The sequence below is a fragment of the Schistocerca cancellata genome, chromosome 8 (genome assembly GCF_023864275.1).
Source record: "Schistocerca cancellata isolate TAMUIC-IGC-003103 chromosome 8, iqSchCanc2.1, whole genome shotgun sequence".
In the NCBI taxonomy this organism is placed as follows: Eukaryota; Metazoa; Arthropoda; class Insecta; order Orthoptera; family Acrididae; genus Schistocerca; species Schistocerca cancellata.
The window spans coordinates 40,118,506-40,132,596 of record NC_064633.1 but is presented as its reverse complement, the minus strand read 5'-3'; positions in this window follow the sequence as shown (position 1 = coordinate 40,132,596).

The window sequence follows — 14,091 nt, the reverse complement described above, 5'->3', positions numbered from 1 at the left end:
GAGAGAGACCATCAAGTAATGCTAGGGAAGTAATAAACTGTGCTCAATTTGAGTGACCTTTATCATTTCAGAGCAACAGTTGCAATAAGGGACACTGTGCAACAAAATTAAAGGATCACTTTTTCGAAACCCCGTTATTATCTTCCATAGTGAACCGTGAATTTACTTTCAAAATCTTTTCGTAAAGAGTTTACTTTATTTACTAGCGATTCGTCAAGAACATTAACAAATTTAATCACACTATGTGAGCGTGGAAGTAGCTGCCAGTGAGTAGCTGATGAAAACAAATTTCTTTCAACAAATGGAAAATCTATTCTTCTCCTTTTTTAAAAAAAAAAAAAAAGCAGATTTAAAAATTATAATCAGAAAGCACCCTCTAACTTTTTTTTTTTTTTTTTGATGGTATGAGCTTTCGGGCTTACCGGTCCCTTTTAACACGGCCGTAGTCACGACCGCTCACAACAACCTCTGAAAGACTACACTGGTGCAAATCTGCAACACGCCAGATTACTTTACTAAAAATTTTAACAACTCACAAAAAAACACATACTATGCACACCGTAGGAGGGATGGAGATGGTACAAAACACTCACATTAAAAAAAGTACTTGGCACCGAAAGTGCAACTTGCTTTTAAAAGAAAACTCTTACGGTGGAAGGGTGGCAACTTTATGTACTAAAATGACCACTTAAATAAAAACCCATGATATGCAGTCTTACATAATATGTACAAACATGATCTACATTACACATATACCGCCTCTCAAGATGATAGGCAAGATAAAAATATATTTCAGGAATTCGGCCTTTACACCTTAAGCAATAAATTCGTTAACACAAACATGACAGAGGCAGCTATTAACGTACGGCAGACAGACAGACAGACGGACACTAACTGCCTAACAAATGCGGACGGGAGACAGACGAGCACGCTGGGGACGAGAAACTGACCAGGAAAACAAGTAGAATTTAACAAGTAAATGAAACAACATATCACGAATCGCTTAACTTCTAATAAACTGCGATGTTGGCGAAGACCTGGCGCAGCACCCCCTAATCGCTCTCCCGAACCATCCGCCGCCAGCCGCTTCAACGGACGCAGGAAGGCGCGCCGATCTCCCGTCTCACGGCGTCGCAGCTCGCGCCGGCCAGACCGATGTCGTGGGTTGACTCCTGTTGCTCTCGTGTCGGCCGCGAAGTCACTACCTCTCGCCATACGGCGCGGCCGACTGGACTGACGTGGCGATCTCACATGCGCCGACGCTCAAGAAGGACAAGTCATCTTGTGTCCCAGTGCGCGACCGACCAACCGAACGATCCAACCGCCAATGACCATTACCTGAACAAACTCTAGCAGACTGGCAGCCTAATACATGCTAGCACTCCGGACGACAGACAGACACTGACTGCCCCACACTGACCCGGCTGACCAACTGACCACACGCGCGCCAGACTGACAGACTGACCCCCCTGCCGAGCTCATAGCGCACCTTAAATGCACGTGAACAGGCAACCTTTCCCCTTTCCCACCAGAGGGAGACACCAAAGCTGCGATTGCCACAGCGGCGCCACCGCCAGAAACGGAGGGCGACTACTTCACACTACGCGCTGCGGCGCGCTCTTCGAAACATCAGATTTACCACGGCTCACATAGCGACGCGTAAGTTTGAAATATCGCTCAAAGCTGCCTACAGCCTTCCTGTGTAATGGTCCAAAAGCGCGTTGCCCTGCGGCGTCAAGCTCAGCGTCGGCGACGCTTCGAACAGCGAGGTGTCCGTCCACATATGCGGGAGAAAGGTTGCAGCTCAGAAGATGTGGTGAGCTGTAAGGTGAGTTGATGACGTCACTTTGGCACCAAATTTCACCACAATCCTGCCCAACACCACCGTGGGCGTGTCACACGCTGAGATAAGGGTTAGGAAACTTAATCGATACACTCGGGCGCGTTAGAGTAGCAGTCAGGCAGAATTGGTGTCGATATTTCTGACAGTGCATTTGTGACGTATTCAATAAAGGTGCGTGGGTGGCACCGAAACTGCTGCCGAACTGTGGCTGGGGAGAGGGGGGGGGGGAGGGGGAGTTCTTGGCCGTTTAATTCGCGCACATGTTGATGTAGCAAACCCCGCGTGGACGGAGGCCGGAAAACAGGAGGGTTGAAAACGCATACGTACTCTTTACTGCTTCGGATCACTTTGAAATTATGTCGAATGGTTTTTAACGGTCGCTAGTGGTTCCAACCCGTACGCGACAGCAAAAACGGCCGTCGCGCTGCGCTCCTCAGAGATGCGATCACATTGAGGGGGCTTCCAAACACACAGTGTCCTTAGAGAAGGGTTGAAACCTTCGAGCGTGACAACAGCGTCAACGGATTTCAACAACATGTTCCTGTTGCCCGTCGCATTGCGAACTGTCGTTTCCGGCCGCGAAATGTGTGGGAATCAACCCTAAGGGAAAGGGGTGATTTCATTGACGCCTGTTATGCTGCCACTAGACTTTTCCTGTCGATTTTTGGCGGCGGTGTATCTGAAAAGTTTTACTCGGCCACCCACAGGAAAACCGCGTATTTTCAACGCTAGGCCGGCTGGAGTGACCGTGCGGTTCTAGGCGCTTCAGTCTGGAACCGCGGGACTGCTACGGCCGCAGGTTCGAATCCTGCCTCGGGCATGGATGTGTGTGATGTCCTTAGGTTAGTTAGGTTTAAGTAGTTCTAAGTTCTAGGGGACTGATGACCTCAGATGTCAAGTCCCATTGTGCTCAGAGCCATTTGAACCATCAACGCTGGGTGTCGCGGTTCTGACCTCCAGTGCAGAGACCTCAAAAGAACGTATAACGTTGCGAGGTGTGGGTAGGAACGGCTGTTACGAGCTTCCTATTCTGCGACACGTCCACGGCGGTATTGGACAGAACTGTAGCGACATCTGGTGTCGCTGTTGATCAACCTTACAGTTCACACAGTCTCCTAAGCTGTAACCTATTTTTCGCATGTGTTTGAAGCTGAGGATGACGTCTCAGAGCACCGTGCTTTTCCACCATTACAGAGGAACGTCGTAGGCACCTTTGAGCGAAATTTCAAACTTATGCGTGGCGATGGGAGGCAACTATGGGACTTCGAAAAAAGTGATCCTTTAATTCTGTTGATCAGTGTATTTCCCTATACGTACAGAACAGATCTTGCAGGTTGGTTTAGGTACACGGTTCCGTCCGGTCACTGTAAACTTCAGTAATCTCTTCAGTTATTGAAAGAAGCAGAAAAAGGAGGAGGGTGTTCACTTAGCGTACCTAGGGCTGTTGACGAAATATCGATATATACCTATTCTTTCAAAATAAATCGATATATAAAGGCTACATTCGCTCCATATATATATATATATATATATATATATATAGGGTGTTACAAAAAGGTACGGCCAAACTTTCAGGAAACATTCCTCACACACAAAGAAAGAAAATATGTTATGTGGACATGTGTCTGGAAACGCTTACTTTCCATGTTAGAGCTCATTTTATTACTTCTCTTCAAATCACATTAATCATGGAATGGAAGCACACAGCAACAGAACGTACCAGCGTGACTTCACTTTGTTACAGGAAATGTTCAAAATGTCCTCCGTTAGGGAGGATACATGCATCCACCCTCCGTCGCATGGAATCTCTGATGCGCTGATGCAGCCCTGGAGAATGGCGTATTGTATCACAGCCGTCCACAATACGAGCACGAAGAGTCTCTACATTTGGTACCGGGGTTGCGTAGACAAGAGCTTTCAAATGCCCCCATAAATGAAAGTCAAGAGGGTTGAGGTCAGGAGAGCGTGGAGGCCATGGCATTGGTCCGCCTCTACCAATCCATCGGTCACCGAATCTGTTGTTGAGAAGCGTACGAACACTTCGACTGAAATGTGCAGGAGCTCCATCGTGCATGAACCACATGTTGTGTCGTACTTGTAAAGGCACATGTTCTAGCAGCACAGGTAGAGTTCTAGGGGGCTTATGACCTAAGATGTTGAGTCCCATAGTGCTCAGAGCCATTTGATTTCATCACACTTATTTGTGTGTGAGGAATGTTTCCAGAAAGTTTGGGCGTACCTTTTTGTAACACCCTATATATATATATATATATATATATATATATATATATATATATATATATATTTATTTATTTATTTGTATTTTTTCGCAATTTTCTGTAAATATTTGTTGTTCTTTTTTCTTTTGAAATTGTTGTAGAACGTTATTTTACTGTTTGAAGGCGTCTTACCACTTTTTGAGCTTTCACGACCTCCTGTCTTTCTCTTTGACTGTGCGAAGCAAGTATAGATGGCACAAAGGAGTAGTCCGGTCCCACTGTGGGGTGGCGGGCTGAAAGCAATAACAAGATATCCGATGTGAAGAAATAGCGCACCGGTCGGGTTAAAAAACAATTTTTAACGCTGCTACCGTGCTATTTCTTCACATCGACATTCATCGAAAACTGTTGCTGAAAATAATGGGAAAAAAATGTAAATGACAAGATTGGTCCTTCCCGTGGCGGAGACGTGTGAGGGAAATACTAACGTAATCGGCGCTCGACGCCACCAACAGAAACTACACCGTTTAACTTCACCAAGCAATTTTGAGCGTACAGCTAGGTCGCTGGCGTTTTGCAGAAATGAGAGAAACAGCCAAGTCGAAACTAACTAGACAAATCCAATGCATGATGAAACCGAACGACGGACCCAACGGACATCTTTTACTGTGCCACTTACATGCAATTACCGTTGTTACCAAAGAGGTTATCGCCAAGCGTGAACGTGCATAGTTTTCCTTTCAGTTCCTACTCTGAGGGGGATAACCAGGCTGCTAGCTTGCTGATCTACAGAATACCTAACAATAAACCAGTACTTCGATATACAACTCTAAAACTGGCAGTATATTTACGATGTGAAGTCGATATTTTTTGCCCATACGTCGACATTTGTTCCGAGGATAAATCGATAATTTTTATTGATACAACGACGCGCGTAAATTATAATCTATTTAGAATGAGATTTTTCACTCAGCAGCGGAGTGTGCGCTGATATGAAACTTCCTGGCAGATTAAAACTGTGTGCCCGACCGAGACTCGAACTCAGAAAGGCAAAGGTCCCGAGTTCGAGTCTCGGTCGGGCACACAGTTTTAATCTGCCAGGAAGTTTTATAATCTATTTAATCATCGATATATCGGATTCCGATATTTTTGAAAATATCGCGGGCTTAAGCCTACCCCTTCTGAATAGCACCAACCGAAGCTCAACTCCCGCACCTGATTGATGGATTACTATCAACAGTGTAACATGCCCGCCGGCCGGGGTGGCCGAGCTGTGCTACGACCGCAGGTTCGAATCCTGCCTCGGGCATGGGTGTGCGTGATGTCCTTAGGTTAGTTAGGTTTAAGCAGTTCTAAGTTCTAGGTGACTGATGACCTCAGATGTTAAGTCCCATAGTGCTCAGAGCCATTTGAACCATTTTTCTTCTTCTTTTTTTTAATTGTGCCTTTGTCGCTTAAAGGCATTCTTGACTAATACCAACTCTCCACGTCCAACCTCAAAGGTAAATTAATCTCACAACCGTAATAGCATTTGATTAAAGCAAACCTGATTTCATGCGACTGGCGCAAAATTTGAATAGAAGCCATCTTTCAGATGTAGAAACACGCCTAACAACTTTCATCTGTGTCGCACAACTCCTTCTTGGTGCTACGATTACTTTCCGACAGTGTATTTATTTTATTATACTTCCATTCACGGACCACAAGCGTTTATAAACAAGGTTATTAGTTTCAGTGAATAATTACCACCTCCAGACCTGAAAATGGTCAAAGTAGAGAGGATATAAAACATAGAATGGCACTGGCAATGGGAAAGGTTGCCTGTTCACGTGCATTTAAGGTGCGCTATGAGCTCGGCAGGGGGGTCAGTCTGTCAGTCTGGCGCGCGTGTGGTCAGTTGGTCAGCCGGGTCAGTGTGGGGCAGTCAGTGTCTGTCTGTCGTCCGGAGTGCTAGCTTGTGTTAGGCCGCCAGTCTGCTAGAGTGTATAACGCGCAAATATATCCTGTTGTTGTTGTGATCTTCAGTCCAGAGATTGGTTTGATGCAGCTCTCCAAGCTACTCTATCCTGTGCAAGCTTTTCATCTCCCAGTACCCACTGCAACGTACATCCTTCTGAATCTGTTTAGTGTATTCATCTCTTGGTCTCCATCAACAATTTTTACCCTCCACGCTGCCCTCCAATCTTTTTGTCTAAACTATTTATCGTCCACGTTTCACTTCCATACGTAGCTACACTCCATACATATACTTTCAGAGCCGAAGTGGCCGTGCGGTTAAAGGCGCTGCAGTCTGGAACCGCAAGACCGCTACGGTCGCAGGTTCGAATCCTGCCTCGGGCATGGATGTTCGTGATGTCCTTAGGTTAGTTAGGTTTAACTAGTTCTAAGTTCTAGGGGACTAATGACCTCAGCAGTTGAGTCCCATAGTGCTCAGAGCCATTTGAACCATTTTTTATACTTTCAGAAACGACTTCCTGACACTTAAATATATACTCGATGTTAACAAATTTCTCTTCTTCAGAAACGCTTTCCTTGCCAGTGCCATTCTACATTTTATATCCTCTCTACTTTGACCATCATCAGTTATTTTGCTCCCCAAATAGCAAAACTCCTTTACTACTTAAAGTCTCTCATTTCCTAATCTAATTCCCACAGCATCACCCGACTTAAATTGACTACATTCCATTATCCTCGTTTTGCTTTTGTTGATGTTCATTTTATATCATCCTTTCAAGATACTGTCCATTCCGTTCAACTGCTCTTCCAAGTCCTTTGCTGCCTCTGACAGAATTACAATGTCATCGGCGAACCTCAAAGTTTTTATTTCTTCTCCATGGATTTTAATACCTACTCCGAATTTTTCTTTTGTTTCTTTCACTGCTTACTCAATATACAGATTGAACAACATCGGGGAGAGACTACAACCCTGTCTCACTCCCTTCCCAACCACTGCTTCCCTTTCATGTCGCTCGACTCTTATAACTGCCATCTGGTTTCTGTACAAATTGTAAATAGCCTTTCGCTCCCTGTATTTTACCCCTGCCACCTTCATATATCGTAATTACACAAATACAGAATCAAAAATCTGTTTAAGCAACATGGAAACATTCCGATACCTGAGCAGATGCAGTACACTGAACGTGTCGTGTAGTTACGCATTTATAGATGGCATAGTCACAATAATTGGCGACAAGCTTCGTCGCAAAGTAACAGAATTTGCGCAGCATAAGCACGGCCACGAGGTGCACGTTGACAATTCAGGGAAACAAAAGAGACTGCCGTGCAGCGACGCATGACGTGCCTGCAGTCTTGCACGCTACACGTTTCTGCTGCACGTGATTCCCCGTGATTTCCATTAAGTTTACGAATTATTTCCGTCAGGAGTTGTTGCGAACAGATATAAAAACGCAGATACAAGGTGACAGTTACTGAACGTGGTGAAAGAAAATAGTCATAACTTCTGAACGGTTTGCGTTAGGACATTCAAACCTCAAGGTTGGCTGCAGGGCATGATGGAAATTAGTATTCGCGTGCACGGTTTGGTTTAGCGACGAGCCCTCTTTCATTTGGAGGGGTTCGTAAAAGAGCAAAATTGAAACATTTGGGGGCTGAGAATTCGCACATCGGGATCTCGAAGTCTCTCCACGCTCAGTGGGTGACTGTGTGGTGAGCAACGTCCAGTCACGGAATAATCGGTGCGATATTACATGATAGCACGGGTACTACCGAACGATAGTGAAGATTTTGGAAGCTGATTTTATCTCCGTTATCCAAAGTGACCTTGACTTCGACAAGATGTGGTTCACGCAAGACGGAGCTCGACCCCATCGAAGCAGGACAGTGTTTGATGTCCTGGAGGAGGGAGCACTTTGGGGACCGCATTCTGGCTCTGGGGTACCCAGAGGCCACTGCTACGGATCTCGATTGGTCGCCATATTCTCTGGATTTGCACAGATGGGCCGCCTTTTTGTGGGACTATATTAAAGACAAGGTGTACATTAATAACCCCAAAAGCATTGCTGAGCTGAAAACAGCCATTGAGGAGGTCACCGACAGCATCGATGTTCCGACACTTGAGCGGGTCATGCAGAATGTCTCTATTCGTGTGCGCCACATCATCGCCTATGACGGCAGGCATATCGAACATGTCATAACCTAAATCTCAATATCTGTACTGACGTTGAATAAAGTGTTTGCTCGCCGTGGTTCGTAATTAATTTACGTTTTTTTCATATAAATGAATAATTGTCACCCTGTAATTGTCCTTGCACATTACATTTTTATCAAAAAACAAAAAGCTCTGCAACTCGCTTGTAAACAGAATTGAACACTGTACAAAATTGATCGTAGATACTGCGCCCGTGCAATCCATTTCTCTATCGGATTTTTTACTAAAGCCTCCTTCCTCGTTATATTTTGTTGTATAACTAGCTTAGAGCCCGGTGCTTCGCCCGCCTAGACTGTATTGCCTACACAGAATTTTTTTTCTTTAATCGAGTTTGTATGTTGTTACGCCCCTACCTCATGTCTAAATCTATACACTATAAAAGAGCTAGCAACCCTCTACACGACAGTCTTTGCATAATTAAAGTGTTCCGACCTGTTTAATTTCTTTTAGCGAATTCGATAAAGGAAGATGTGGATTGTATATGTGGTCCTATAGTCTTACACCCAGTACTGAATTCTCTCATCTCAAATGGATATACTGCATTTAAACGTGGTATCTATTTCGTCATCAGTAATGGTTAGTTTGCGTAGTAATTACAAAAAAAATTTATAAACATATATTACACCTACTGAAAAATTTACGTGCTGAAAATCTGTTTCTTATTCTGTGTAATTCTGACAAAGCGTATTTGTCGTGGTAACTGTTAAATAGTTTCCTTTCATTTAGTTCACCTAGTGGAGGCCGTAGAAGCATGGGCTTTTCCGAATGTAATTTTGACCACAAAGCGAGTCTCCTGTCATAATTCAATATATTCATAATGTAACACCCCACCCATCACTTAGCTGGTTTTGGCGTGTGTTCACCCCAACTAATTGACTAACAGATCAACAGAGAGTGCAAAACTGCCGGAATATCGGATAACGCAAAAAAGTAATATGGCCCTGTGACTTCTGATTGAACTGCGGTGGCAGTGTTGACATTAACTGGTTTAGAATTGATCCCTTTTTAATTAAAAAGGGGTGCACATTGATGTTATATTCAGCTATTGAACACCAGATGCAAATGTGAACATAAAATTAATTAAGAAAGTGACTTGGGATTTCAACTACTTGATTGAAAACAGATGCAGTCGATTAGAACAGATTTATTTTAACTCACGACCTTCAATCATCACATTGCATGACTCTCCTACCAGACAGTGGTAATAAATTGCGTTTGCGTGGAGTAAAGCTCGATAACTCAAAAGTAATTCCTATCGACTGACCCAGGCGTAATGCGAAGTGCGAGAAGAATTCTACAATACACGGCCCATGAAACCCTCGTGGAAACTTTGCCGACGTGATCCAACAAATTAATCAGTGGCCTAACTCAAGCCGGAGCGGGCGCAATATCACCCCGTGGCGGGGCGGCGTTGTTGTGTGGACGTCGGCCGGCCTCGTGGTGCTGCAAGGCTGCGCTCGTCTATTCACTCCTAGCTATCTTTCTCAGTACATAGCTGAACGAAAACTTTCTATCTCCAAGCTCAATCGTTCCATTTGCTAAGTCCTAAACTGCAGAGATGCTCACTCTCTCTCAGGCAAGCTGAGTAAAGAACGACACGTCCGCACTCTAGGCAAGCTGGGAACGGAAGACCTCTATCGAGACTTCTGCCAGTCCGCTCTTTGCCTCGGTTTCCCCTCCAGCAAAATCACTTACGCCAATTGCAGCGCAAGTCGCGTTAATTATGCGTCGCTTCCCAGTGCCGACCAATACCTGCTCTGGGAAGTGAACAAATTCCCACAAAATTGCCCTTCCTCTCAACGCCTTCTATTTAGCTCCCCGCAGGCCACCCATCAACGTTAGCGTCTGCACAAACACCAAGTTTTCCGGAATTCTGACTCCCAGGAGAGTACTTCAAATTCCTCGGTCCTACGTTCCCATCGGAGGCCGGCGTATTTCATTCTGTCGCTCTTCACCTGATTTGCTTCAGACTCTGCGGACCGTGAATTCAGTGTGAAGTTGCTATAGTGACGAACACGCATATTTTGACCTCTGTTGACCGCTCCACCGTAGCTTTGCGCAGCTGTCTCATATGTTTCACAGGAAACGGGACGACGGACATATATCAACTGGCGTACAAGTTCTCCATCTGTTTCCCGGTACACCAGCATCGGGTCAACCACCCACTCACTGTCACTCATCTTAAGGCGGCTGGAGGCCGCGCACCGTTACCGCTTTCTCAAGAGTTTGAGCTGCCCTAAGCTGCCTATTGTCGCTTCCCTTCGCTGCTCCCCCGCCGGCCACGGTGGTCAACTCGAATACATCCCTGGCGTAAACTAGCCTCCAGTAAATCGACTCATTTCCACAAAGTTTTCATGTCGTGTGAATTACTTTAAAACCATCACCCAACATTAATTATTCCAATACGTCTATACTATACCCTCTACAAGATGCATTGTGCCTTGTCAGTAATTTTTGTTCAGCCCTACTGTTCGCTCAATGTGAGTTAGGTGATCTTTAATGACTTCATGTAAGGGGCATAGTTCTTGCCATCTTACAATAAAACTTTTCATCCTCCTTAGTGGTTGAATTTCCACAAACTCAGAAACACTTTTTTTTATTTCTAACTGAGAAGTCAAACAAATTTTCACAGACGTAGCTTTAAAAATGCTGTAGTAGTTCTTCATTAATGTTTTTTAAAAAAGTGGCGCCATCTATCTCACTGCCTTAGAGTTGAATTTCCAAAAATGCTAAAAACATATTTTTTTATTAATGGCCTAGAAACCAAATAACAATTTTCGTAGTTCTAGGCCAAAGATTGTCTTAATAACTAAATATTTCGAAAAAATCGCTTCTTAAACAGTTATTACAGTAAAAGATCAACACTGTCTCCAAATACGAAGTTCTATCCGTAGCGGTGTGTACTGGGCGGCCGGCCGGAGTGGCCGTGCGGTTCTAGGCGCTACAGTCTGGAACCGCGCGACCGCTACGGTCGCAGGTCCGAATCCTGCCTCGGGCATGGATGTGTGTGATGGCCTTAGGTTAGTTAGGTTTAAGTAGTTCTCAGTTCTAGGGGACTGATGACCTCAAACGTTAAGTCCCATAGTGCTCAGAGCCATTTGGACCATTTGTACTGGGCGGCGGTGAGTCAGTGAATCAGTCAGGACATTTCGTTTTATATATAGAGATATGCTAACACAGTTATCAGATTTTTATATCTTCTTGAATCAGTTCCCTCTTGAAAGATTTTGCACACTTAATGGAAAAGAGTATTCTCCTGAAATCAATTGAAGTGACGTGCAGCAGCGACACGTAACGTGCAAGAGAATGCACGCACGCACTCGCCGCTGCACGCCAAGGTCTGAGATGCTTCCTCTGAGTGTGCACATGTTTTGCTTATGCTACACAAATTTTGTTACTTTGTGACGAAGATTGCGTGACCAACCAATGTAACTATACCATTGATATACACTACTCGCCATTAAAATTGCTACACCAAGAAGATATGCAGATGATAAACGGGTATTCATTGGACAAATATATTATACTAGAACTGACATGTTATTACATTTTCGCGCAGTTGGGTCCATAGATCCTGATATATCAGTACCCAGAACAACCACCTCAGGCCGTAATAACGGCCTTGATACGCCTGGGCATTGAGTCAAACAGAGCTTGGATGGCGTGTACAGGTACAGCAGCCCATGCAGTTTCAACACGATATCACAGTTTAACAAGAGCAGTGACTGGCGTATTGTGACGAGCCAGTTGCTCGGCCACCATTGACAAGACGTTTTCAATTGGTGAGAGATCTGGAGAATTTTCTGGCCAGGGCAGCACTTGAACATTTTCTGTGTCCAGAAAGGCCCGTACAGGACCTGCAACATGCGGTCGTGCATTATCCTGCTGAAATGTAGGGTTTCGCAGGGATCGAATGAAGGGTAGAGCCACGGGTCGTAACACATCTGAAATGTAACGTCCTCTGTTCAAAGTGCCGTTATTGCGAACAAGAGGTGATCGAGACGTGTAACCAATGGCACCCCATACCATCACGCCGGGTGATACACCAGTATGGCGATGACGAATTCACACTCCCAATTTGCGTTCACCGCGATGTCGCTAAACACGGTTGCAACCATCATGATGCTGAAAAGAGAACCTGGATTCATACGAAAAAATGACGTTTTGCCATTCGTGCACCCAGGTTCGTCGTTGAGTATACCATCGCAGGCGCTCCTGTCTGTGATGCAGCGTCAAGGGTATCCGCAGCCATGGTCTCCGAGCTGATATTCCATGCTGCTACAAACGTCGTCGAACTGTTCGTGCAGATGGTTGTCGTCTTGCAAACGTCCCCATCTGTTGACTCAGGGATCGAGACGTGGCTGCACGATCCGTTACAGCCATGCGGATAAGATGCCTGTCATCTCGACTGCTAGTGATACGAGGCCGTTGGGATCCAGCACGGCGTTTCGTATTACCCTCCTGAACCCACCGATTCCATATTCTGGTAACAGTCATTGGATCTCGACCAACGCGAGCAGCAATGTCACGATAAAGCGCAATCGCGATAGGCTACAATCCGACCTTTATCAAAGTCGGAAACGTGATTATACGTATTTCTCCTCCTTACACGAGGCATCACAACAACGTTTCACCAGGCAACGCCGGTCAACTGCTGTTTGTGTATGAGAAATCGGTTGGAAACTTTCCTCGTGTCAGCACGTTGTAAGTGTCGCCACCGGCGCCATCCTTGTGTGAATGCTCTGAAAAGCTAATCATTTGCATATCACAGCATCTCTTCCTGTCAGTTAAATTTCGCGTCTGTAGCACGTCATTTTCGTGGTATAGCAATTTTAATGGCCAGTAGTGTATATGTAACAACTCGATGTGCTTCTTATACTATTTCTCGTCAGGTCTGGAAACGTTTTCATGTTGTTTAAATTGATTTTTGATTCTGTATCTGAGTAAAATCGATATATTTGTACATCTGGCTACCTAGGTTTGTATGGTTTTAGGTCTGAAGATGGTCATCGTTGGTTGAAACTAATAGCTTGTTTTATAAGCAGTTATGTTCAGCGATGGGTATATAACAAATAAAAATGACGGATCTTCTTTACTTGTGCTTTCCTAGATCTGCATCACTACCGTGTCCACTTCACATATTTTACTCTAGACATTCAACTAGAGTTCTGACGATTGGAGTAAGGGAGACTTAGTTGACGTAATACTGGCTGCGTGAGGGGCAGCGGAGTGGGGCGGGTGACGACAGCCTGCTTCCGGGAAATACCCGCGGCTCCTCCCTCCTTCCCCCTTCCCATTTCCCGTTCCCCTTCTGTGCCCCCAGTGTTTTATTTAGTTCCGATCAGCCGGCGGCACGCATATCGCTTTAACTATTCACGCGATACGCCTGGTCAGGGACGTCCGGAAACCGTACACAAGCGGCCGGCCAGTCGATGACAAGTGTCGGGGGAAGCCCCGGCCCGAACTGGTGGCGCTTCCCGTGGCGGTTCACAAATTTATTGCTTCCAGCTATTCTTACAGCGAGCTTGCAAGATTGTGATGGCGTAAGCCAGCTGAAATACGTTCAGCGACATGACAGGAACGAACTCTAAAGGGACGAAATCCATAAAGAGGATCTCGTGAACGCTTTCTTCGTGTAATCATATTTCGTGACAGATCTTAACATAAAAATAACTGAGTATAATACGTCACTCATTCTTCTAAGTAGTCATTTTTTAAACAGTCAGTACATTGCAGATTTAGCATTTCTGAACGTTTTTTTTATAGATATTCCATTGAGTTCAACCTTTTATATTACATCCAAATCATTTCAGTAATTTTACTCCAATTAGCACACTGTAACAAGGAACTCCTTGAGCGCG